General features: G+C 36.5%; 1 pseudogene; it reads right to left on the bottom strand.

Moving 5' to 3' along the window:
- Window positions 1–11,082: 11,082 nt before the first annotated feature.
- On the bottom strand, window positions 11,083–11,505 carry LOC122743781 (annotated as a pseudogene).
- Window positions 11,506–25,245: the final 13,740 nt, after the last annotated feature.

Genomic DNA, 25,245 nt, shown 5'->3' with positions numbered 1-25,245 from the left:
TTAAAGAATTCATGAAACATAGGAAGATATATTTACTGACACGAAGTGAAGGAAGTAGAATCAAGAAAACAATGTAGAAAGTGGCTCCAACAATAGAAACAGAAAAAATAAAGAAAGGAAACTGTACACCTTATCTCCAAAGGAGCGAGGAATAAAATGTTCCTCTATTGTTTCATTGCAGAATTTGGGAAATCTTTGTAATACCATAGATAATGTTGATAAAGATGTTGGTTAGTCTTGCTGAATCACTTTTTCTCCCCTCTCCTTTTTATTCTTTGTTAGAAAGGATAGGTTTACAGGAAAGAGGAATTTGGAATGGAAGGTAATAAAGATATCATTAATTCTTGTTTTATTTTTATTTTATTTTATTTTGTTGAGGCAATTGGGGTTAAGAGACTTGCCCAGGGTCACACAGCTAGCAAGTGTCAAGTGTCTGAGACCAGATTTGAACTCAGGCCCTCCTGAATCAAGGGCCAGTGCTTTATCCACTGCACCACCTAGCCACCTAGCTGCCCCCAAATATCATTAATACTTAAAAGAAGTATATATATATGCTTAAATTTTTAAAATGTGCTTTAGCAGTTTTTCAGGAGGTTTTGGCTGGGGGGGATAGTTTTGGTTAAGGCATGTGACTTTATTAGGGTGGAGAAATTCTGGTATAGAAACATCCTGAAAATGGCAGAGAGAAGTCAGGAAGTTTGCTGAGCTCTCCCAAGTTTCCCTCAAAAACAACATTAAATCAAGGCTCTAAACAGATTCTGGAAGTACAGAACCTACAAAAAGACATACACAATCTTCCAATTTGGGATAATTTAGTGGCACCTGTCCTGTGGGTGATTCTCTAGCTCCCAGCTAGAAAATCACCCACAGGACAGGTGCCATTAGGTGAAGCCATCACAGTGCATGGAGCAAGCCCAGGGCAGTGAGGAATACAGAAGCCACATAGGTCACAGTGCAGAAAGCCAATGACCAGGCCCCTATACCCTAGCACAAGAATCTTACAACAGTGGACCCTGTGCCCCAAGAGTAGACCTCAACTTTAAAAATAAAAAAAATAAGCTACAATATTAGTAAGAAACAGAAAAGGGCCCTACCCATTGATAGCTTCTATGTCAACAGGGAAGACCAAAACACAAACTCAGATGAGGACAATACTGTCAAAATGCCTACCTGTGAAGCCTCAAAGGGCAAGATGAATTGCTCTCAAAACCAAAAAGCCTTCCTGGAAGATCTCAAAAAGGATTTTAAAAATCAAATGAGAGAGGTGGAAGAAAAATGGGAAAAGAAATGAGAGTTATGTAAAAAAAATTTGAAAAAAGAGTCAACAGCTTGGAAAAGGAAGCAAAAAAATTAATGAAGAAAGCAATTCCTTAAAAAATACAATTGAAAATAAGTTCAAAATGGGTACATGATTTAGACATAAAGGTGATACATAGGTAAATTAGGAGAGGAAGGAATAGTCTACCTTTCATATCTTTGGAAAGGAGAACAGTCTATGACCAAACAAGAGATAGAAAATATTATGAAATGCAAAATGGGATGATTTTGATTACATCAAATTAAAAAAGGTTTTGTACAAACAGAAACAATGCGTACAAAATTAGAAGGGAGGCAGAAAGCTGGGAAACAATTTTAATGGTCAATACTTCTGATAAAGGCCTCACTTCTAAAATATATATGGAACTAAATCAAATTTATAAGAATCCAAGTCACTCCCCAATTGAGAGTTTTCTGATGAAGAAATCAAAGCTATCTATTGCCATATGAAAAAATGCTCAAAATCACTATTGATTAGAGAAATGCAAATTAAAACAACTCTGAGGTACCACCTGACACCTATCATATTGGCTAATATGACAAAAAAGGAAAATAATAAATGTTGGAGAAAGCTGTGGAAAAATTGGAACACTAATGCATTGTTGGTGGAGCTGTGAACTGATACAACCATTCTGGAGAGCAATTTCTAACTATGCCCAAAGGGCTATAAAGCTGTACATACACTTTGACCAAGCAATACCACTATTAGGTCTTTTTTCCAAAGAGATCATAAAAAGGGAAAAGGACCCACATGTACAAAAATATTTATAGCTGCTCTTTTTGTGGTGGCCAGGAATTGGAAATTGAGGGGCTGCCCATCAATTGGGGAATGACTGAACAAGTTGTGGTATCTGAATGTAATGGAATACTTTTGTGCTGTAAGTAATGATAAGTAGGCTGATTTCAGAGAAACCTGGAAGGACTTGCATGAAGTGAGATGATGAGTGAGATGAGCAACATTTTGTGTTGATCAACTGTGATATACTTGACTCTTCTCAGCAATACGATGGTCTAAGATAGCTTCAAAGGACTCATGATGGAAAACGCTCTCCAAATCCAGAAAAAAGAACTATGGAATCTAGATGCAAATTGAACTATGTTTTTCTATTTTTTGTGTGCCTTTCTTTTTTGAGGTTTTTCACTTTTGCTCTGATTCTTTTTGCACAGCATGACTAACGCAGAAATATTTTTAATGTGATTGTACATATATAACCTATATCAGATTGCTTGCTGTCTTGGGGAGGAGGGGGGAGACGGGAGGGAGAAAAATATGAAACTAGAAATCTTTTTTTTTTTGTGGGGCAATAAGGGTTAAGTGACTTGCCCAGGGTCACACAGCTAGTAAGTGTCAATTCTCTGAGGCTGGATTTGAACTCAGGTCCTTCTGAATACAAGGCCAGTGCTTTATCCACTGTACCACCTAGCTGCCCCTTAGAAATCTTATGAAAACAAATGTGGAAAAGTATCTCTACATGTAACTAGAAAATAATAAAATACTTTTATGGAAAAAATCAGAGAAACTAAATCAGAGTTTTATACTAGCTGTTTTAGTAACTGAAGAAAAGTTTCTGACTTTGCAAACTGTTTATATTTGCCCCTGGTTTATAATATGAGCAGCATATTTTTCCTTTAAATTCTGTAGGTGGAAGAATTTATAAGGGAAAGGGGGTACTTATAGAAGGGAGGGCAGAAGCAGGGAAGGAAAGGGGAAAGAAAAGGGAGAGAAGTTGATAAAAGAGAGGACATATTGAGGGAGGCAGGAGTCAGGTGAGGAGGAATAGAGTGAAAGAAGAAAAAAAATGTACAAATAAAGGGGAAAATATGATGGAGGGAAATAGACAGTAATCAGAATTGTGAATGTGGATGGGATGAACTCTCCCATAAAATGGAAGCAAATAGCAGAGTGAATTAAAAACCAGAATCCTACAATGTATTGTTTACAAGAAACAAATCTGAAGCAGAGAGAGGCACACAGAGTAAAGGTCAAGGTTAGAGCAGAATTTGCTTCAGCTAAAGTAAAATAAGCAGGGGTGGAAATCCTTATCTCAGATAAATCAAAGGCAAAATAGATCGAATTAAAAGAGATAAGGAAGGAAACCACATCTTGCTAAAAGGAACCATAGATGATGAAGTAATATCAATACTAAATATATATGTACCAAGTGGTATAGCATCTAAATTCTTAGAGGAGAAATTAAATGAGTTACAAGAGGAAATAGCAAAACTATGCTAGTGGGGGATCTTAACCTTCCCTTCTCAGAACTATTAAAAAATCTAACTACAAAACAAATAAGAAAGAAGTTAAAGGGGTGAAGAGAATTTTTAGAAAAGTCAGATATGATAGACCTCCAGAGAAAATTGAATGAGGATAAAAAGGAATATACCATTTTCTCAGTGGTAAATGGCATATACACAAAAACTGACCATGCATTAGGGCACAAAAAACTCACAGTCAAATGTAGGAGGCAGAAATAGTAAATGTACCTTTTTCAGATCATGATGCAATAAAAATTAAATGCAATAAAGAGCCATGGAAAGATAGACTGAAAATTAATTGGAAACTAAATAATCTCATCCTAAAGAATGAATGGGTTAAACTATAAATCATAGAAACAATCAATAACTTTGACAAAGAGGACAACAATGAGACAACATACCAAAATTAATAGGATGCAGCCAAAGGAGTTCTTAGGGGAAATTTTATAGCTCTAAATGCTTACATGAATAAAACAGAGAACAAAAAGATCAATGAATTGGGCACGGAACTAAAAAAGCTAAAATAAGGACAAATTAAAAATCCCCAATTAAATAGTAAATTAGAAATTCTGAAAATTAAAGGTGAGATTAATAAAATTGAAAGTAAGAAAACTATAGAATTAATACATAAAACCAAGAGCTGGTTTTATGAAAAATCAATAAAATTTATAAACCTTTGGTTAATTTTATTTTTAAAAAGAAAGAAGAAAACCAAATTACCAGTACCCAAAATGAAAGGGGTGAATTCACCAGCAATGAAGTGGAAATTAAAGCAATAATTAGGAACTATTTTGCCCAACTATATGCCAATAAATTTGACAATCTAAATGAAATGGATGAATATTTACAAAAATATAAATTGCCCAGATTAGCAGAAGAGGAAATAAAAGACATAAATAGCACCATTTTAGAAAAGAAAATTGAACAAACTATCAATGAACTCCCTAAGAAAAAATATGTAGGGCCAGATGGGGTTACAAGTGAATTCTACCAAAGATTTAAAGAACATTTAATCCTAATACTATATAAATTATTTGTTAAAATAGGTGAAGAGGGAGTTCTACCAAATTTCTTTATGACACAAATATAGTGTTGATACCTAAACCAGGCAAAGCCAAAACGGAGAAAGAAAATTATAAAACAATTTCTCTAATGAATATCAATGCAAACATCTTAAATAAGATATTAACAAGGAGATCACAGCGATTTGTCACCAGGATAATACACTATGACCAGGTGCCATTTATACCAGCCATGCAGAGCTAGTTCAACATTAGGAAAACTATCAATATAATCGACCACATCAATAGCAAAACTAGCCCAAAACATATGATTATGTCAATAGATGCAGAAAAGGCTTTTGAGAAAATATAGCAATCATTCCCATTAAAAACACTAGAGAAGGGGCAGCTAGATAGTGCAGTGGATAGAGCCCCGGCCCTGGATTCAGGAGAATCTGAGTTCAAATCTGGCCTCAGACACTTGACACTTACTAGCTGTGTGTCCCTGGAAAAGTCACTTAACCCTCATTGCCCCCCCCCCCCAAAGGAGAAAAAAAAAACACTAGAGAAGGGGAAATTAGGTGGCATAGTGGATAAAGCACCGGCCCTGGATTCAGGAGAACCTGAGTTCAAATCCAGCCTAAGATACTTGATACTTACTAGCTGTGTGATCCTTGGCAAGTCACTTAACTCTCACTACCCCGCAAAAAACCCCAAAACAAAACAAAACAAAACAAAACAAAAAAACACTGGAGAGCATAGGAATAAATGGAGTTTTCCTTAAAATGATAAGTAATATCTACCTAAAACCATCAGCAAACATTATATGTAATGAGGAAAAGTTATAGGCATATCCAGTAAGTTCTGGGATGAAATAGGGATGTCTATTATTTAATATTGCACTAGAAATGTTAGCTGTAGCAACAAGAGAAGAAAAGGGAGTTAAAGGAATTAGAATAGGCAGATGATTTGATGATATACTTAGAGTATCTTAGAGAATCAACTAAAAAAACTACTTGAAACAATTAACAAATTTCACAAAGTTTCAAGATATAAAATAAATCCAATAAATCATCAACATTTATATACATGACCAACAAAACTCTGCAGCAAGAGATAGAAAGCAAAATTCCATTTAAATTAACTGTACACAACATAAAATATTTGGGAGTCCAGGAACTCTATGGACATAATTACAAAACACTTTTCACACAAATAAAATCAGATCGAAATAATTGGAAAAATATCAATTGCTCATGGATAGGCTGAGCTAATATAATAAAAATTACAATTCTACCTAAATTAATTTACTTCTTCAATGTCATACCAATAAGACTACCTAAAAATTAATTTTAGAGTTTAAAAAATAATAAGATTCATCTGGAAGAACAAAAGGTCAAAAATATCAAGGGAACTAATAAAAAAATGCACAATAAGGGAGGCTAGCCATACCAAATCTAAATCTATAGTGTAAATTGGCAGTCATCAAAACTATTTGGTACTGGGTAAGAAATAGAGTGGTAGATCAATGGAATAGACTAGGCATAGGAGACACAGTAGTAAATGACTATAGTAACCTACTATTTGATAAACCTGAAGACTCCAGCTTCTGGGATAAATACTCACTATTTGACAAAAACTGCTGGGAAAACTGGAAGATAGTATGGCAGAAACTAGGTATAGTCTAACATCTTATACCATATACCAAAATAAGTTCAAAATGGGTACATGATTTAGACATAAAGGGTAATACCATAGGTAAATTAGGAGTGGAAGGAATAGTTTACCTCTCAGATCTAGGGAGAGGAGAAGAATTTATGAGCAAATAAGAGATAGAGAATATTATTAAATGTAAAATGGATGATTTTGATTACACTAAATTAAAAAAGGTTTTGTACAAACAGAAGCAAAGCAACCAGCATTAAAAAGGAAGCAGAAAACTGGGAAACAATTATTACAGCCAGTGTTTCTTATAAAGGCCTCATTTCTCAAACATATAGGTAACTAAATCAAATTTCTAAGAATACAAGTCATCCTACAGTTTAGAATGGTTAAACTATATGAACAGGAAGTTTTTAAATGAAGAAATCAAAGCTGTCTATTGCCTTATGAAAAAATGATACATATTACTATTGATTAGAAAAATGCAAATTAAAACAATTCTGAGTTATCAACTCACACCTATCAGATTGGCTAATAGGATAAAACCAAAGAAAATGATAAATTTTGAAGAAGCTGTGGGAAAATTGGAACTCGAATGCATTGTTGGTGGAGTTGTGATCTAACCTTTCTGGAGAGCAGTTTGGAACAAAGTCCAAAGGGCTAAAAACTGTGCATACCCTTTCACCCAGCAATACCACTATTAGATCTATATCGCAAAGAGATCATAAAAATGGGAAAATGACTTATTTGTGCAAAAATATTTATAGCAGCTTTGTTTGGTGGCTAAGATTTGGAAATCAGAGGGATGCCCATCAATTGGGGAGTGGCTAAACAAGCTGTGGTATATGAATGTAATGAAATATTATAGGGGTCCCTTCCCGCAGCCGGCGTCGCCATGGCGCTGCTGGTCGCACAGCTGCTGGCCATCTCGGGCGGCCTTGGGCTGTGGCTGCTCTGGGCTTGGGCTTGGGCCTGGGCCTGAGGCTGCTCGGGGTGGATGCGGGGTGTGGGCGGGGAGCTGGGACGGGAGGGGTCCGGGAGGAGGGCCCTGCTGCTGAAGGTGCACCCGGACGACGTGGCCATGTTCTTTGCCCCCACACTCCTGGGCCTGACCTCCTGAGGTACTGGGTCTCCCTGCTCTGCTTCTCTGCAGGTAGGAGGCCTCAGGCGGGCAGGGACGGGACAGGTAGCGAAGCGGAGCTGCTCCCGCATCCGGGAAATGCGGGGGTAGGGGGGAGCCAGAAGCCTTCCCGCGTGGGGCCGGGGACTCGGAGGAGAACCAGGGCAAGGCCCCATAATAAAGTGTGTGCACTGGAAAAAAAAAGGGGGGCAGCTAGATGGAGCAGTGGATAGAGCACCGGCCCTGGATTCAGGAGTACGTGAGTTCAAATCCAGCCTCAGACAGCTGTGTGACCCGGGGCAAGTCACTTAACCCCAACTGCCTCACCAAAAAAATAAAAATTAAAAAAATATATATTATAATGTTGTAAGAAACAATAAGTAGGTGAATTTCAGAAAAACTTGGAAAGACTTACATGAATTGATGTTGAGTGAAATGAGCAGAACCAGGAGAAAAATGTACACAGTAACAGCAACATTGCATGATGATCAGCTGTGACATACTTAACTTCTCTCAGCAACACAATGATCCAAGATAATTCCAAAGACCTCATGATAGAAAAATGCTGTGGAATCTGGATGCAGATTGAACCATACTGTTTCTACTTTTTTTGTTTTTGTCTTTTGTTTTTTGAACAACATGACTAATGTAGAAATATGTTTAATGTATTTGTATGTATATAGAGAAATCACTATATCACATCACTTGTTGTCTTGGGGAGGGGGTAGGCAAGGGAGGGAGGGAGAAACATTTGGAACCAGAAATCTTATAAAAGCAAAGCTTGAAAACTATCTCTACATGTAATTGGAAAATAATAAAATACTTTTACAATTAAAAAAAGAAATTCCCTGCACCAATGTAGAACAACAACTTGTCTGTAAGTTATAGAGAGTTGTCGAAGGATTCTGAGATGTTAAATGACTGGTCATGGGGATGAAGCTTGTATTTGTTAGCAGGAGCAGTTCAACTTTGGAATATTTATGATTCAACTTCCTCACTGCTTCTCTAGTGTTCTTTAGAGCCTTCACCTAATTTATACATTATACCATCCACATCTATACTCTGAAAATAAAACATACTCTTTGTTGTTTATGCTGAAATAAATCAATGTAAGGCAGAGGAAAATCTCCAGTACCTATGAAAAGGCCAAGGAGCAGACCACTGAAGGAAATTCTATGCTACCTAATGTAGTTATTTGGGAGTTTATCTTGAAAATGTCACAACTCAAAAAAGTAAGCTTGTAGAAATCCTAAACTTTGTAAATAGAATCATAGGATTTTAGAATTGGAAGAGCTTCTCATGTCCAACCCCTTCATTTTACAGATGAGAAAACTGAGCCCCAGAGAGGGAGGAAATTTATTAAAGTGACACTGATAATATTAGTGGGAGATGGGGGACTTCTCTCTCCTATTCAATAATACTACAAACAACCCCAAAATTAATCCTATCTCTTAGGATAAATTAGTCACAGAGTATAAAGACTTTGAAACAAAGGAAAGTGGAACCACATCTAATATTATCTGCTTCAGAAGTGATTCCTTCCATTCCTGCAAAAAGCAAACCAAACCAAAACATTAAACTTCCCAATTATGTTAATCATTTGCCTAGTTGTTCCTCATATTTGACCCTCTCTTCAAAGACATTTAAGTTTGGGCAAAGATCTCATCCTCCTCTTTGGAGATCTATAGTTGCTGGAGTTTATCTTGCCTTTTAGTAATAGTCATAGCTAGCTATATGATAAACCCAAAGATCTGTGCTTTTGGAACAAAACCTAATTATTTGACTAAAAATGCTGGGAATCTGGCCTCAGATACATTACTAACTTTGTGACCCTGGGAAAGTCACTTAACCCTCATTGCCCCACAAAAACCAAACCAAAACAAACAAAAAAAAACTAGTTAAAAATGTTGGGAAAACTGGAAAACAGTATAGCAGAATCTAGGTGTAGACCATTTACAAATAAAGGGTGATGCATAAGCAAATTAAGAGAGTATGAAATAGGGGCAGCTAGGTGGTACAGTGAATAAAGCACTGGACCTGGATTCAGGAGGACCTGAGTTCAAATCCGGCCTCAGACTCTTGACACTTATTAGCTGTGTGACCCTGGGCAAGTCACTTAACCCCCATTGCCCTACCCCCCCCCCCAAAAAAAAGAGAGAGCATGAAATAGTTTATCTGTCAAATTTATGGATACGGGACAATATAGGACTAAAGAAGATATAGAGAGCATCACAACATGTAAAAAAGATAATTTAGATTACATAAAATTGAAAAGGGTTTTGTACAAACAAATTCAATGCAACAAAATTTAAGGAAAGCAGAAAACTGGGGAAAATTTACAATAAGTATCTCTGTTAAAGGTCTCATTTCTCAAATATATAGAGAACTGAGTCAAATTTATAAAAATATGTCATTCTCCAGTTGTCAAATGGTGAAAGGATATGAGCAGGCAGTTGTCAGACAAAGAAATCAAAGCTATATATAATCATATGAAAAAATGTTCTAAATCACTATTGATCAGAGAATTGCAAATTAAAACAACTCTGAGGTATGACATCACATCTATCAGAGTGGCTAATATGACAAAAAAGAAAAATGCTGGATTTTGGAGGGGAATGTAGGAAAATTGAAATACTAATGCATTGTTGCTGCAGTTGGAATTAATCCAATTGTTTTGGAAAACAATTTGGAACTATGCCCAAAAAGCTATAAAACTGTGCATACCCCTTGATCCAGTAATACCAGTGCTAGGTCTATATCTCAAAGTTAAAAAAAGGGAAAGGGACTTATTTGTACAAAAATATTTATAACAGCTCTTTTTGTGGTGGCTGAGAATGGGAAATCAGAGGGATGCTCATCCATTGGGGAATGGCTAAACAAGTTGTGGTGTATGATTGTAATGGAATATTATTGAAATATAATAATTATAAGCAACATGATTTCAAAAAAAAACCCATAAAGATTTACATGAACTGATGCATAGTGAAGTGAACAGAACCAGGAAAACATTGAACACAGTAAGAGCAATACTGTTCGATGAATTTTGAATGACTTAGCTGTTCTCAGCAATACAATGTGCTAAGACAATCCCAAAGGAATAATGATGAAGCATACTATCCACTTCCAGAGAAATAATTGATATTGACTGAATACAGACTGAAGCATGCTATTTTTTTCTTTCTTTCTTTCATTTTTTCCTTTTATTTAAGTCTTCTTGTATAAAGTGACTAATATAGAAATGTTTTACATAATTGCACATATATCTGATTTTTTACCATCTCAGGGAGGGGGTAGGGGAAGAAGACAGGGATATTGCATTTAGAACTCAAAACATTAAATAAAAATATTTTTAAAATAATAACTAGCACTTATTGTTTTAAAGTTTACAAAATACTTTACATGTAAAAGCTATGTGAAATGGGTACAGGTATTGTTTCCATTTTACCTATAAGGAAGTTGAGGCTGAATCATATTATATGACTTTGTCACACAGCTAAGTATGGATCTCAGGCAAGATTTGAATATGGTTCTTACCTAACTCCAAGTTCAGAACTCAATCTACTCACACAACCTATCTGCCTTTAAGAGCAGATATTTCTGCTGAGGAAGAAAAGCAATTATATTCTTGAAAAGATTAGAACTAGGAAAAGATCTTCAGCAGAACAATTCTTTCATCAAGCAATTGTTCTCACTGAGTTCACTGTTTTTTGGTTTTGTTTTTTTTTAATAACAATTTGTCTTTTTATTTAGCACTTCTACAAATTATGTCTTAACAGCAAATTTCCGAAGAGGGTACAGGCGTTCCTTTCTCTGCTGTTTTTTGGTTTTCAGGCTTTCCTCGTGCTTATTAAGCCCGCGGCACATGGCACAGGTCTTCTTGGGCCAAAGGTCCAAGGGCTTGTATTTCTTGCCCTTATAGAATTTCCTGAGGTTCTCTTTCTGTGTCTGGTTGATGACAGTCAGGACTCGGGCAATAGATTTTTGGACAACTCGGATCTTGGATAGCTTGGATGCAGCTCCTCCAATGACCTTAGCCACTCTCAATTGGGAAAGTTCCACCATTAAGTCATTTGTTTAAGTAGCTCCTCCTTCTTCTTCCCACGAAGATCCCTGGCCTTGATTTTTGCCATGATCGAAGATACGACAGTCCGCCACGGGATCCGAGGAGAAAGAGGAAAAGGGAGGGGCCACGCCTGGGAACTACTACCGGGTCGTGGGCGCGACCAAGTCAAAGGGGAGCAAGAGTGTTATGGCTGAGTTCACTGTTATAGCTTTCCCTGCTTTCCTATGAAGCTGCTCTTTTTAGACACCTAATCCAGTCTTAATTTTCTGTCTATGTCTAGAGAAACTTGACTGGAACAGCTTAACCACTGTGGATCCTTAGCACTCTGACAATGTCCTTCATCCATTCCCATTTGTTCAGCTACTGAGATCCAAATACCCATCAGTCATATCATATATAGGCCTGTGTCTCACCCCTACCCCTGTGTGACAGAACTAAAGGCTGTTGCTGTTGACAATTGCCTGTTGTACCTCAGCTCCTTTTCTCCTTCTTTTATTTGCTTTATTCTGAATGGCTCTAAGATTCTATAGGCTTGTAATAATTCCATTAGCCATAGTCAATGATTAGTTGGTCATTGTTTTTTCCCCTCCTGGCTCATAATTATTCTCTTCTGATTGAAAGTTGTACTACAGCTCCTCAACTCTTCAGCTCTCTCATATCTAACTTTGCTTCTGTTTGAACCCCCTAGTTTGTATTCGAATCTTTTGGTTAGAGCCCCAGATCATGCATAGCCTCAACCTGGTTGCATTCCTTTGGAGGTAGATCTCAAAATGTCAGGCAAATGGCTAGGTATAGATCTTTACTGTTCTCATCCAAATGTTACAGCATACAAATAGGGATATGGTGCAGTGGGAGTCTAGAGTTCTGGGAATAGATCCTGGGTTTGCCACTAACTGGTTTAATGATAATGGCCAGGTCACCTCAACATCATTGGGCCTTTGTTCTTTCTTCTATAAAATGGGGATGTTGAATGAGAAGATCATGAAGGCCCCTTTTTGTTCTAGGTTTCTATGCTTTTCTTACCTTCTATATTTTGAAAATATATATTCTCAAAACATTTGCTGATGGAAAATATTCAATTAAATGTGATTCCTACCAATTACAAATAGGCTCCCCTCCATTTAAAAATAAAAAGAGAAGATTCCTTAAATAGTAGTAAACTTTGGAATGTCCTTATTTACTCATAAAAATATTTACCAAACTCAAATAGAATGCTGACAAAATCAGGTCATCTTCATTTCACTGTCTGTTGTAGAAAATGTACTTTGCAAAGGAGTGGGGTGGGCTAAAAAAGGCAATACTCTTTGTGTATGTACACAATAAAGGCATATCTAGATTTTGTTCTTTGGAAGTCCCAGTGAATTCATTAATACTTCTAAAAATGGAACATAGAAGTGTTAAATACAAAGGGGGGGAATAAGAGGCCATGGATTTTCATAACATTTCCATTTACAAAATACAAATGAAATGCTAAGGAGCTTAGCATGGCATGTAGCTGTCACACTGACATAACAGAGGCACCAATTATTGTGGATGGCAAATTTGAATTTGAGTAGAATGGTTGAGAAAACAGATTCTAGCAGCCAGATGTGCGGGAGATAGGTTTGCCTCTTTTCCCAAACCAGCAAATTCCTCAGGAGTTTGTAATCTGACAAATTGAAACAAAGCCCCAAAATGTTATTGGTAGTTCTATACTTGTATATCCACCTACAAGTAATCTTAATATATTATAGAGCTTTGGGATTCAGCTGAGAACATACAAGGTAACTGCTGCTAAGGAACAGTTTTTTCATTCAAGTCCTTCTTTTTTTAAAAAACGAATTTAGATCTAAAAAACAAAGGATGATCAGCTGCCTACTCTGTAGAAAACCACGTGATGGCCATGAGGGCTGACATAAAAAAATAGATCTCAGGCAAACATGCAAAAAATTAGCAAACAGGAACTATTATTTTTGAAAAGGCAGAAATTATTGTAAAGCAATTTTAATCTCCTCCATTCTTCTAGGAGTGCATTAGGAAAACACTACTACCAATTACTGCTTCACTGTCTCCCTCATAGCAACAAGATGTTTAAGGGGACTTGGCTGATTAAAAATGAAATTATTTCATTAGCCATGACTTTATATACAACAACAAAACTAGAATACCTGAGTAAACATACTCCCCTACTTCACTGTTTCCTGGCCAGAAATCCTAGTATACTTTCTAATTCATCTGTTTGAGAAGCCAAAATGTGAAGGTAATACCTACTGCATCAGCAAATTTGGATTTCCAATTGATTTCAGTAGATCTATATGACAGTGTCTGAAGATATGGTCATTTGGTGGACAATGTAGCTACATACTAGCTGGCCATTTTAAATTGAGTGAAAAGTCACATAAAAAAACAAACATTATTTGATTGTGTTCTCCATTTACAGGAAAACTAGATTATCATGAAACCAATAAAGATAGGGTGAACAATTCCATGAGACTTGTTATACGCTGACATCCAAAAGAGGTGACTGTGGGGTGGAAAGAAGGAATTAAAAAAACACACACAAAAAGAGGTATTTGGCAAAATGCTCATCCATACTTATGCTTCCTCTAATATATATGGAAGAGAATAGATTGGCTGATGGCCAAGACCAGGCCTTCATGAGCAATAAACACTGGGGTTCCTAAATATCTATTCTTTCAAATTTATCTTAGGGGATGCTGGACCTGGGGAAATTACACCATATAGGCATTCTTACCAATATTTCTATCTGGATTAAATAAGCATTAAGGATAGCTTTAAACAGGAAAATGGGTCTCAAAATGGCAATAAAAAACCCAAGAAAGGACATGAAAAAGAGAAGGGGACTGTTATTAGATAGCTATCTTCACTCCACTTTGCTTTGGTGTCAAGTTGACTTGGAGATAAAAGTTACAGGCATACTATATGTAGGATCATAGGAACATAGATTTAAAACTGGAGGGGACTTTGGAGTCCATCTTTTTCAACCTTCTTATTTTGCATAGAACCTAAAGGTAGTCCAGGTAGTTTTTCATAAATAACAAAACTTGTAGTTAGATAAACTAGTGTAAAGGTTTGTCCGTATTCTTTTAAATCTTAAACCTAACACATGGCATGAGGAGGGTAACTCAAAAAGCTATAATCCACTTAAATAGAATTAGTGGACCCAAAAAATCAATTTATAGCTATAATTTTTGAAATATAGAGAAATTAAATAATGATGTAGAAAACTCAATAATGGAACTCCAAATCAAGTCTACTCAATCCAGATCCTAATTTATTAATGTTTAGAATACTTATTCTTGAAAGAAATTCAGGATATATGATGAAAGATGCTGAATTACTTTGTTTTCTCAGTGTCTGTTGACAGAAACACTTAAATTTTATAGATGTGATGCTTTCTCTCTCTATGGTCTTACAAATATAGAAATAAGAACAGAAGTGTATTCCACCAAGTTCTCCCTTCATAATTCACTCTGCCCTACCCCATGTAATAGTCTAGGATACTGAATCACTTCCTTCATAGATATTAAGAAACATAATCTTCCTGAGTCTCCTTTCTGAAAATGACCATTAATACACCCAGTTCAATTAATCTTCTAGACTATCTACCTTGAGTTAAAATTTATATTAAAACCTTTATATATTCTCTTTAAATTCTCCCTACTAATCATAATTTTATCTCATGTGTTTCTCTGTTGATATTTCAAGAACTTTTTTGTGTTTCTTAAATTTTTAGCTCTATTTTGAGATTTCTCTTTTTCTAGCAACCAACTCTTTAAATACTGTAATATAGTAATATATTTAGCTTACATTTATATATTGCTTTAGAGTTACCAAATCAGTTTATGTACATTATCTCATTTGATCATTAAAATAACACTTTAGGGTAGGAGCTTATTTTACAGATGAGGAAAATGAAGTTTAGAGAGGCTAAGTGACTTTCCTAGAAATCTTTAAAATGGGATCTGAATCCAGATCTTCTTGATTTCAAGAAAAGTGCTCTTATGGGAATAAATCATAGTGAAAAAATTTTCCTATACTCTTAAGACTTATACCTCACTTTATTAAGTATGAGACCTGAAGAGATCTCATACTTCTCCTATATGCAGTTTTGCAGAATATGAGGAAGACTCATTATAAATTCTTCCTTATGCTGTGGCTAAAAATGAGACAGATTTTTTTCAGTGTTGTACCCTTCATCCAAAGGCTACTACCCTAAGTTGTTTCTTAGTCTCCCAGAGATCTGTTTATTCTTGGAAATGAGAGGAATAAACAGTACATGCTCAAAGTCTAGAAATTTATGCTGGCCATAAATACAGAATAAATACAGGGATTTGAAATGCAGAGTGAAAGCTCAGAGTGATAGCTCTACCTAAAGGGGTATTTTTCTTGATTTCCCTCCTCCCTTTCATTTGCATGAGATTTTAGGAATTTCTAATCCTAAATCAGATAGTTGGATCAAAAGACTGGAATTCAAGCCTTGTTATGGTAAGTTCAAAAGACATTTTAAATGCTTGGGATGTCTACCTGGCTAGGTGATTAATGTGTTCCAAAAGAGCTTGGCCTTTGGAGTTGGAAATTTTCTTGAAGAGAAACACACACACACACACACACACACACACACACACACACACAGAGATGAGCAAAGAGACAGAGAGAGAAAGAGAGAGAAAGGTCGGGGGGGAGGGAGAAAGCACTCTGGGAAACAACAGATTCTATTAATACAAAGTAACTCAAGGTTTTCCCTAATCTAATACTGGGTGTATGAAGGCTCTACCTCTACTCTAAAAGAGTTGAAATTTAGGGGCAGCTAGGTGGCGCAGTGGATAGAGCACCGACCCTGGAGTCAGGAATACCTGGGTTCAAATCTGGCCTCAGACACTTAACACTTACTGGCTGTGTGACCCTGGGCAAGTCGCTTAACCCCAACTGCTTCACTAAAAAAAAAAAAAGAAAAAAAAAGAAATTTAAACCTCTATGTATGTGATAATTCACTTCTACTCTAGATAGTAGGTATCACCTCAGCTGAGAACTCCAGATGAACCTAGAAACTAGAAGCACAAAGAAGCTTCACAATTATAGAATTACTACAACAACATGTAGCAGTAACCATTATGCTTAACAGTGACCATGAGATTAGCAGAACAGTGCCCAAAAGAGTTCAGCACATGTCACACTCACTACATGTAACACATATTCCTGGCCAAAGTTATAGACTTGGCAGAGACTATCTACTGTGTGAAACTAGTGGAGATCAAGCTGAGTGGAAGAAGTATGATGATGCAACCAGAAGACACTAATGAGCCAACAGTGTTGGAAGTGTGAGGTGCTTTTTGATATATGCATCTTGGTCACATGTGTTCACTGTGCATGTATATCAACTGAATAGTTATGTGATCTTTTTTTTTTTTTTGTGAGGCAATTGGGGTTAAGTGACTTGCCTAGGATCACACAGCTAATAAGTGGCAAGTGTCTCAGGCTGGATTTGAACTCAGGTCCTCTTGACTCAAGAGCAAGTACTCTATCCACTGAGCCACCTACCTGTGCCCTTCCTTATGTATTCTTACTGTTCCTATGGATAATGTATGTATTTTGGGGATAGTATGATCTGAGTTTATATGGTAGCATGTTCTATTGCTACTTTCCTTTCTATGTTATTTCATTAATTGCCTTTGCTTTGAACTAATTGTACCATCTCACTAATTAGTAAGAGTAAAACATATCAATAGGGGCTCAAGAGCTAGTTTTGTTGAATGGATGTGGGCTTCTCAAAGATATTGAAAGTGGGGTAGCTTTCTGGGGATCCTATATTCTTGATAGGGCACATGTGGTAATATACATGGGACATGGGACAAATGCTCTGATTTGCTGAACCATAGGGACATCTTTGAATTCTCCTGCCATGAACCAGAAACAAGCTGAATTTGTCTCTAAGATCTCTATTACCCTATACACTTTAACATGTATATGTATAAATGTAAGCATATGTACATACATATATACACTTATAAATGTATACCCTTTAACCAATGTGTACGCTTGTGTGTAGAAACCATATTCAGGACATAGGATTAGGACATAAAAGGATGACAAAACAATGTATGACAGATACAATTTCTGTCCTCTAAGAGTTTACAGTATCATGGAGGAAACACAAAATACATGTAGATAATAATTAATAGAAATTAAAATGTAATATGTACAAAAATGGCATATGAATTTTAATGAGCATGTAGCAAGTACTTTGGGGTCAGTTTCATGGAAGAGGTAGTACTCAAGTCTGACATCAAAGGGATTTTATCTGGCAGACGATGCTACCCAGGTATACAGCATACTAAGAGTAAAAACATGAAGACAGGAAAGCATAGGATATGTTAAGGGAAACAGTGAAGTGTCTGGTTGGCTGCGGTATAGGATAACCAAGAGAGATCAGTAAGAAATAAAGGTAGAAAGGCAGAGTTGGACCAGAGCATGGAGAAACGCCAGGCTAAGGAAAATATGTTTTATTTGTTAGGCAATATGGAATCATTGAAGTTTCTAGGAGAAATGGGTAGTGTGATCAAAATTATTCATTAAGAACATTAATCTAGCAGCAATGTATTAGATGGATTTGAAATAAGGGAGGATATAGGCAGGAAGGACAGTTAGGAGACAATTGCAGCTGTCCAAAGCCTGAGCTAGGTTGTGAGGCAGAGAAGAAGAAATATGTAAGAGGTATTACAGAGGAAGAATTGACGAGTTGATGACGAGATGTGATCAGCAAAGTAAAACAAGCCATAAAAGTGGCACTGATTTTGAACATGGATATCTGAAGAAAGTTGAGAATCATTAACAGAAATAGGGGAAAAGGAGGAAGAACTTTGGGAATAAAGATGAGTTTGAGTAGTTATCCAGATACCAATACCTTTACTTTTAGGTCTCATTTTTTCTACCTTATCCTGCTTCCCAAAGGCTTTTTTTATATTAGCTGTTCTTCTTCTGGGTCTCATGGCTTCTTTTCTCTTACATCTAATTCCTGATATGTCCAAAGATACTTGAATTTCAAAGAAAATTTTGTGGAGATGTTTGTTCATTTACATGTAGATAAAGGAGGTCACTACTGTTCATAGATTGTGTAGAACAATTTGGTAAGGTCTTATATGAAGAGGCAAGCCTAAGATGTTTAACCTGATATCACTACAGTCTCTTGCTTAAGCAAAAGAAGACATCTTTCAGCAAATTGGGACAGGTAGTCTTGTTACTTGATCAAATTAGAGACTATGTGCATGAAGATGGTTAGAGAATTTTAAAGATGTGAACTAGGACTTAATTGAACAGACACATGTTCTTTCTGTGACTGATTTCCTAGGACAGCAGTGTAGGTAAATTCAGGGCCAGTCCTAAAGGTCGGTATAATAGAAAGTTCCTATTTGGTGCAACTGCTATAAAGTATTTCATTTACCTAACCTTAAATTCTCATTATTTTTGGAATAATAATGTTGGAGTTGTGGGAAGACAAGCATACCATTGCTTTGTTGGTGGAGCTGTGGATTAGCATAATCATTTTGGAAAACAATTTTAAGTTATGCAATAAAATTACTTAAGTATCCATTTCTTTTAACTCAGAGATTCCACTATTAGATTTATACCCTAGGGAGGTCAATAATAAAAAGAAAGTCCTCTTAAACACCAAGATGCTTATAGCGGCACTTTCTGTGGCATCAAAGTACTGGAAACAAAGCAGATACTCACAGATTGGTGAATGACTAAACACATTGTAGGACATGAATGTAATGGACTATTAATCTATGCTTCCAGAAATGCTGAGTAGGGAAAGATATGAAAGACTTACATGAACTGATGATACAGAATGAACTAAGCAGAGACAAGAAACAAGCTACACATAACAAGGTAAATAGAAATAAGAAATGAATGTTGTGAAATTACAAACAAGTATGGCTCCAAAGGAAAAAAATATATATAAGGATTTACCTCCACCTTTTTCCTTTTCAGAGTTGGGAGGTCCATGGATATGGAACATTGCATATATTATCAGATTTTTTTTTCAATGAATTGATCATTTTCACAGAATTTTTCCCCTCTTCTTCCTCTATTTTCCTTTAAAAATAATTTGTTAAATAGAATGAATACCCAAAAGGCATGGGTTTGGGGTGGGGAATAATACAAGGCAATATTAAGGCAATAAGAAAAGAAAAATCTGAAGTTCTCAATAACAACAAGTCATCTGGAGGATATTAGCCAGGGAACAGCCTAACTTTTTGAGCCAACAATTGAATGTAATCTGGATCCTAAGAGCTACTGCAACACTTAAATCATCAAGGAAACAAAGTTTTTCTTCTGTTTCCCTTTTACTTATCCTTCTACCATCACCCAAATTCTTTACTGTTGGAGTTTAAAAATAAAGAAATAAAACCACTTTAAAAGAAATTCTTTGGATGGGAGGGTGGGGGGAAGAAAGCAAAGCATTAACAAATAAAAAAGTAACGCTGCCCAACTAAGATCTAGTCACCTTTCTTTCTCAAGAAGTATATAAAAGAGTGCAGTTTTTAAAATCAAAGAAATATATATCTAGTAAAATATCCATTATAGTAAAGACTGGTTGTTATGTAGTGTCTTAAAGGTTTCCAAGCAAACAAGTGTGTCTTACAACCCAGTGAGCTAAGAAGTCGAGGTATTATTTTGTCCATTTGCAGATGAGGAAACAGCCTCAGAGATTCTGTGACTTACATATAGTTACACATTAGGTAAGAAGCAGAAGCAGGATTTGGACTCAGGTTTTCTTGACCCCTTATCTTGAGCTCTAGATTAAGATGGATGTGACAACTATGTAACACTTTCAGTACTATTTAATCTGCCTTCCTCTGCTTACAATTCCTGCTTACCACTACCCGCTGAACACATAAAAAATAAAAATCATAGATATAAAGCTGGAAAGGTCATCTAGTCCAATCTACTCATTTTAACAGTGAAGAAACTGAAGTCAAGGGCAGGTAAGAGGCTGTATAAGGTCACACAGTATCAGAGAAAAGATTTAGATGCAAGTCCTCTGTTTCAAAAGTCCACGTGTTTTCTATTATACCACTTTGAACAGAAGATGAGTGAGTGGAATGAGAGCCAAAGGAGAGGATAAAGAGAGTATAGACATATGAGAACAAGGATCTCATATAATGATAATGAAATATTAAATTTAATTAATTAGTAATAAGTTTAATATTATTTAATAAACTAAATGACATAATTTAATAAATTAGGTAGTCAATTAAAATGAGAGTAGTAAGTCTATACATGAGAGTGTTATTCACGTTGGGAACAAGGGTGGTGGTGGTGTGTGTGTGTGTGTGTGTGTGTGTGTGTGTGTGTGTGTGTGTATGTGTGTGTATGAGTCTGTGTCTGTATTAGGGGAAAGACCATTGAAATGGTGACTCTGGGTAGATAGTGTTAAAGCTACCCTATGTCACAGACATCAATTTAGTCAGAGTGCACACTGCAATAAACAAAAGGATCATTCAAAAAAGCATCTTGTGTATTTTTAAGTAATAATTATTTTCTTGAAGATTATATTATCTAATAGTCCTTAAATTTTCTTTTAGAAAAGATGTCACTGGAGGGAAAAAAAGTGATGTGGGAACATAACAAAGTTACCTGTAAACACATCCAGGCATTATGCTTAGGCCTAGAAATGCCAAAGACAGCAGTAGAATTTCCAAATGGTGCACTCATCCTTTGGTGCTAATATTGTAGATTGCTGTTAAAAAAAATATAGCCTTCTTGCCAATAAATAATTTATTCAGACCTTAATGTTGTTGTCTTTGCAATACATTACTCATAACAGACTTGCTGTCGTGCCAACATGTATTGGAATGTATCCAACAAGAACTATTCATATAAATCCGACCCTTTTTTTTAAATCAACAGGGTGATGTAAAGAGAGTAACCCAAGCAGTCTAAACAATGTTTAACACCTTTAGCATCTGTTGGAAAGCAAAAATGAAGACTAATGTTCTCTGAGATAGCTCATTCAATGTTTATCTTGATGACAAGAAAACAAGCTACGAACAACTGTTGGACCAAATTACAATAAAATATACGTTTTTCAGGGAGAGGAGCACAAAACCAGCTTCCATTTGGCATGCTAAGTATGCTATATTTGAACAGAATGTTACATATTCATTTCATTCATCATTTAAAGGCAGATAATCAGGAAGTCATTATGTGGCCTGCATTGGGCAGCTATTCGATTAGAGCATAATTGAGCACTCTGTAATGCAGCCAAAGCTGACAGGTTGGGAATGCATAATATCCAGCCTATGATATTTTGCAAGTAGGAAAAAGGTATAGGAAAATTATGTTTGTTGGTCAAAATAGGCCAAAAGAGCAAAGGGGAAGCAGAGGGCTCTAATACTCCATGATTAAAAGAGGTTAATTTAACCTTGAAATCTGGGAATACATTTTCAACTTTCAACAGTGTATAAAGAATCCCTGAACTTGGCAGCCAATCCCTTCACTGAGCCACTCTGTCTCACAATGGGATCACACTGTTGTGCTCCAGGGTACTCATACATCCATTCCTATGAAAAGTAAGCCTGAGTGAAAGTACAATTCATTTCTTATATCCCTGATGTGGGACATTAGGGAAATTGGGGGAAGTGGGGTTGAAGGTAAAAGGTAGAAGATGAGAGGGGAGCATAACTGAATAATAAGTATTCTTGGGCACCCTCGTGAAGGGAGAAAGAGGCTGACCCAAGAGAATGTGAGTGACTCCACTCTTTTATGGAGTCTGAGGGTAGTACAATTGCCATGGCCAGTGGTGCCAAGTATTGTTATTGGGCATGCCTCCCTAAAGTGGCACAACTTTATCATATCTAGGAAGGGAAAACTGAAGCCACTTCAGCCAAGCTGATCTATTCATTGTTCCAGAACGCACATATGCAAACATGTTCTTCTTTCTACCTCATTTCTATAATTCCTCCAATGACAATGTGAAGCTTCATTTCCATTATGAGTCTTCTTTGTTCATTCCAATCCCCAGTAATCTGTCCCTGATGCCAACTCACTTGTGTACATTTCGTTTGCAGTCATATATTGCCTTGAATCTCTGTTTTATTTTATTATTTAATATTGTAAAGGACAATGTAGGGCAGTGGATAGAAGACATACCTTGGAATCAAATTGACCTAAGTCCAAGTTCTATCAATAGCACAGTAGCTATGTGACCAAAGGCAAGTCAGTTTGGTTCTCAGGTTCTCAGCGAACTCTCTAAGATTCCAAGTTACACAAATTTTTAAACTGCAGTGGTAGATGGAGTTTCCACACCAGGAGTTCCCTATGCCTGTGAAACCACAGGATTGGAACACTGTTTAACATTATTTATATTTATATCCCCCACCCCCTGTAATCTTGAGCAACATTTAAAGCCATCTCACCCTAAATGGAGTCATACAGAGTTGGACATGACTGAAATGACTCAACAACAACAAACACTTCACATTGTTGGGGATAACATGGAGAGATGTGGGTTGAGTATATAATTAGGTAGATTCAAAAAGACTTCTGATATTGCCAGCCCTCATCACTACATGTCCAGGTTATTGTTACAGCATTCTGTTTGGCCTCAACCTCAAATCTCTTTTCACACCAGGCCATTCTTCATTCAGCTATCAAAAAGTTTTTCCTAAAGCCCAAATTTATCCATGTCACTCCCTTATTCAATAAGCTCCAGGGGCTCTCTATGAAATCCAGGATCAAAGTGAAAATCCTCTATTTGGCTTATAAAGCCCTTCGCAGTCTGGCACCTTCCTACATTTCTAGACTTATTACACCTTACTCCCATTACATATTCTATGATCCAGTGACAATTGCTTCCTTGCTATTCCTTACTCATGATTCTCCACTTTGTAACTACACTTACCAGTTTTTCCCCATGCCAGGAATTTTCTTCCTCCTCATTTCTGTCTCCTGGCTTCCTTTGAGCCTCAGTTAAAATCCACCTTCTGTAAGGAGCCTTTCCTGATCTCTCTTAATTCTATTGCCTCAGAGATTGCCCACAAGAGATCCAAGTTACCATATTGGAATATAGTTGTTAGCATGTTGCCTCCTCCCCCTAGATTATAAGCTCCTTGAGGACAAGAGCTGTTTTTACTATTTTCTGTATCCACAGAACTTACCACAGTACCTGGCACATAGTAGGCATTTTACAAATGTCTGTCGACTTGATCAAGTAAACCCAGAGAATGTGGATTAATATATTCTTGGAAGTAGGTATATAGTGGAATGCTATGAGAATTATTTTCCCCAATACCTCCAACCCCTGAAATTGTTTTATATAGACCAGAACCAGCAAGACTCATCTTCCTGGGTTCATATGTTGTCTCAGAAACTAGTTATGTGTCCCTGGACAATTCACTTAACCCTGTTTGTCTCAGTTTCTTCATCTGTAAAATGAGCAGAAGGAGACAGATCACTCTAGTATCTTTGCCAAAGAAAACCTAAATGGAGTCACAAATGGTTGGACATGACTGAACAACAACAACAACAACAACAACAACAACAACAACAACAACAACAACAAGGTGCCTGATAAATGCTTTAAGAAATAAGCTGAATTGAATATATTTTTATTGATGACTAAGACAAAAGATGAAAATGACATGTTTATTAAATTTGTAAAGGAAATGAAGCCAGCAGGGTAGCATTGGTCATAGACAGCCAGCCTCAAAGTCAGGAAGCCTTGGGTTCAAGTCCTACCTTTAATGAATATTGGTTCTGTTACCCTGGACAAGTCACTAATCTAACTTTCAGTGCTCTAGGGTATTCTCTAAGACTATGAGTAGCAGAGAAGGTACCAACTGGAATCAGAAGGACTTTCCTTATCTGGAAATTCCCTATACCAGTGAAATCATGGATCCAGTCTCTCTTTCTGTATGAAGCTAGCTATACTTTTCTATATGGGGAAACTCATGACCATCCATGTCCTCAGATGTCCTCCTCTTAAAATCCCCAACTTAACTCTGTCTATACCACTACCAGAATATGGTGTTTGGTTTTCAGTTCCACATTTCAAGAAGGAAATGGTGAAGCTATTGTGTGTGGATAGAAAGGATACTAGGATGGTGAAAGAACTTCAAGAGATGTCATGGGCAAAGCATTTGAAGAAATAGAGATTGTTCAGCCTTGGGAACAGAAGAGCTTGATGGAGGTTTGGGAAATAAGTAAATTTGGAATATAGAAACACTGCACTTCAGAGCTATATGGGACCTTAAACAATCATCTTGTCATTTTCCAGGTAAGGGAATTGAGATTCAGTGAGATTAGATGACTTAGCCAATGGCTCATAGCCAAATAATGATTGAGTCAGTTTTGGAAGTCTAGTCCTCTTACTTCTCCTACTTGTTGTTTCCTACTGAGTACAATGCAATTTGTCAGTATTTCCACAATACAATTTGGTATTGTAAGATAGTGCATAATTGGTTTCAATTTCCTCTTATGCAATTCAAGGGAAGTTGAACCAGATACATTCTAAGTTCCCTTCCACATCTAAAAAGAGGTTTCTATAGGATAATCAGAGCATTTGAAAATTGTTTTTTAATAGAACTGGAATCCCAGTCACCACTGCTATCTCTGAGAAATGAAAGCATGAACACGGTATTACAGCAAGACAACATCATTACTGAAACCAACAAGTGTGGGATCCTAGATCTCTGTTTTTATTCACGAGGCTTAGTAGCTTTCATTTCTCAACCTGGTGCCTTGAATTGCCACTAAGTATTCACTTGAAGTGCTTTTAAGAAGAAAGTTTCACACACTTCCTACACCTCGGCTCTGTCACA

The sequence above is a fragment of the Dromiciops gliroides genome, chromosome 2 (genome assembly GCF_019393635.1).
Source record: "Dromiciops gliroides isolate mDroGli1 chromosome 2, mDroGli1.pri, whole genome shotgun sequence".
Classification (NCBI taxonomy): Eukaryota; Metazoa; Chordata; class Mammalia; order Microbiotheria; family Microbiotheriidae; genus Dromiciops; species Dromiciops gliroides.
This window is presented reverse-complemented; position numbering and strand designations above follow the sequence as displayed.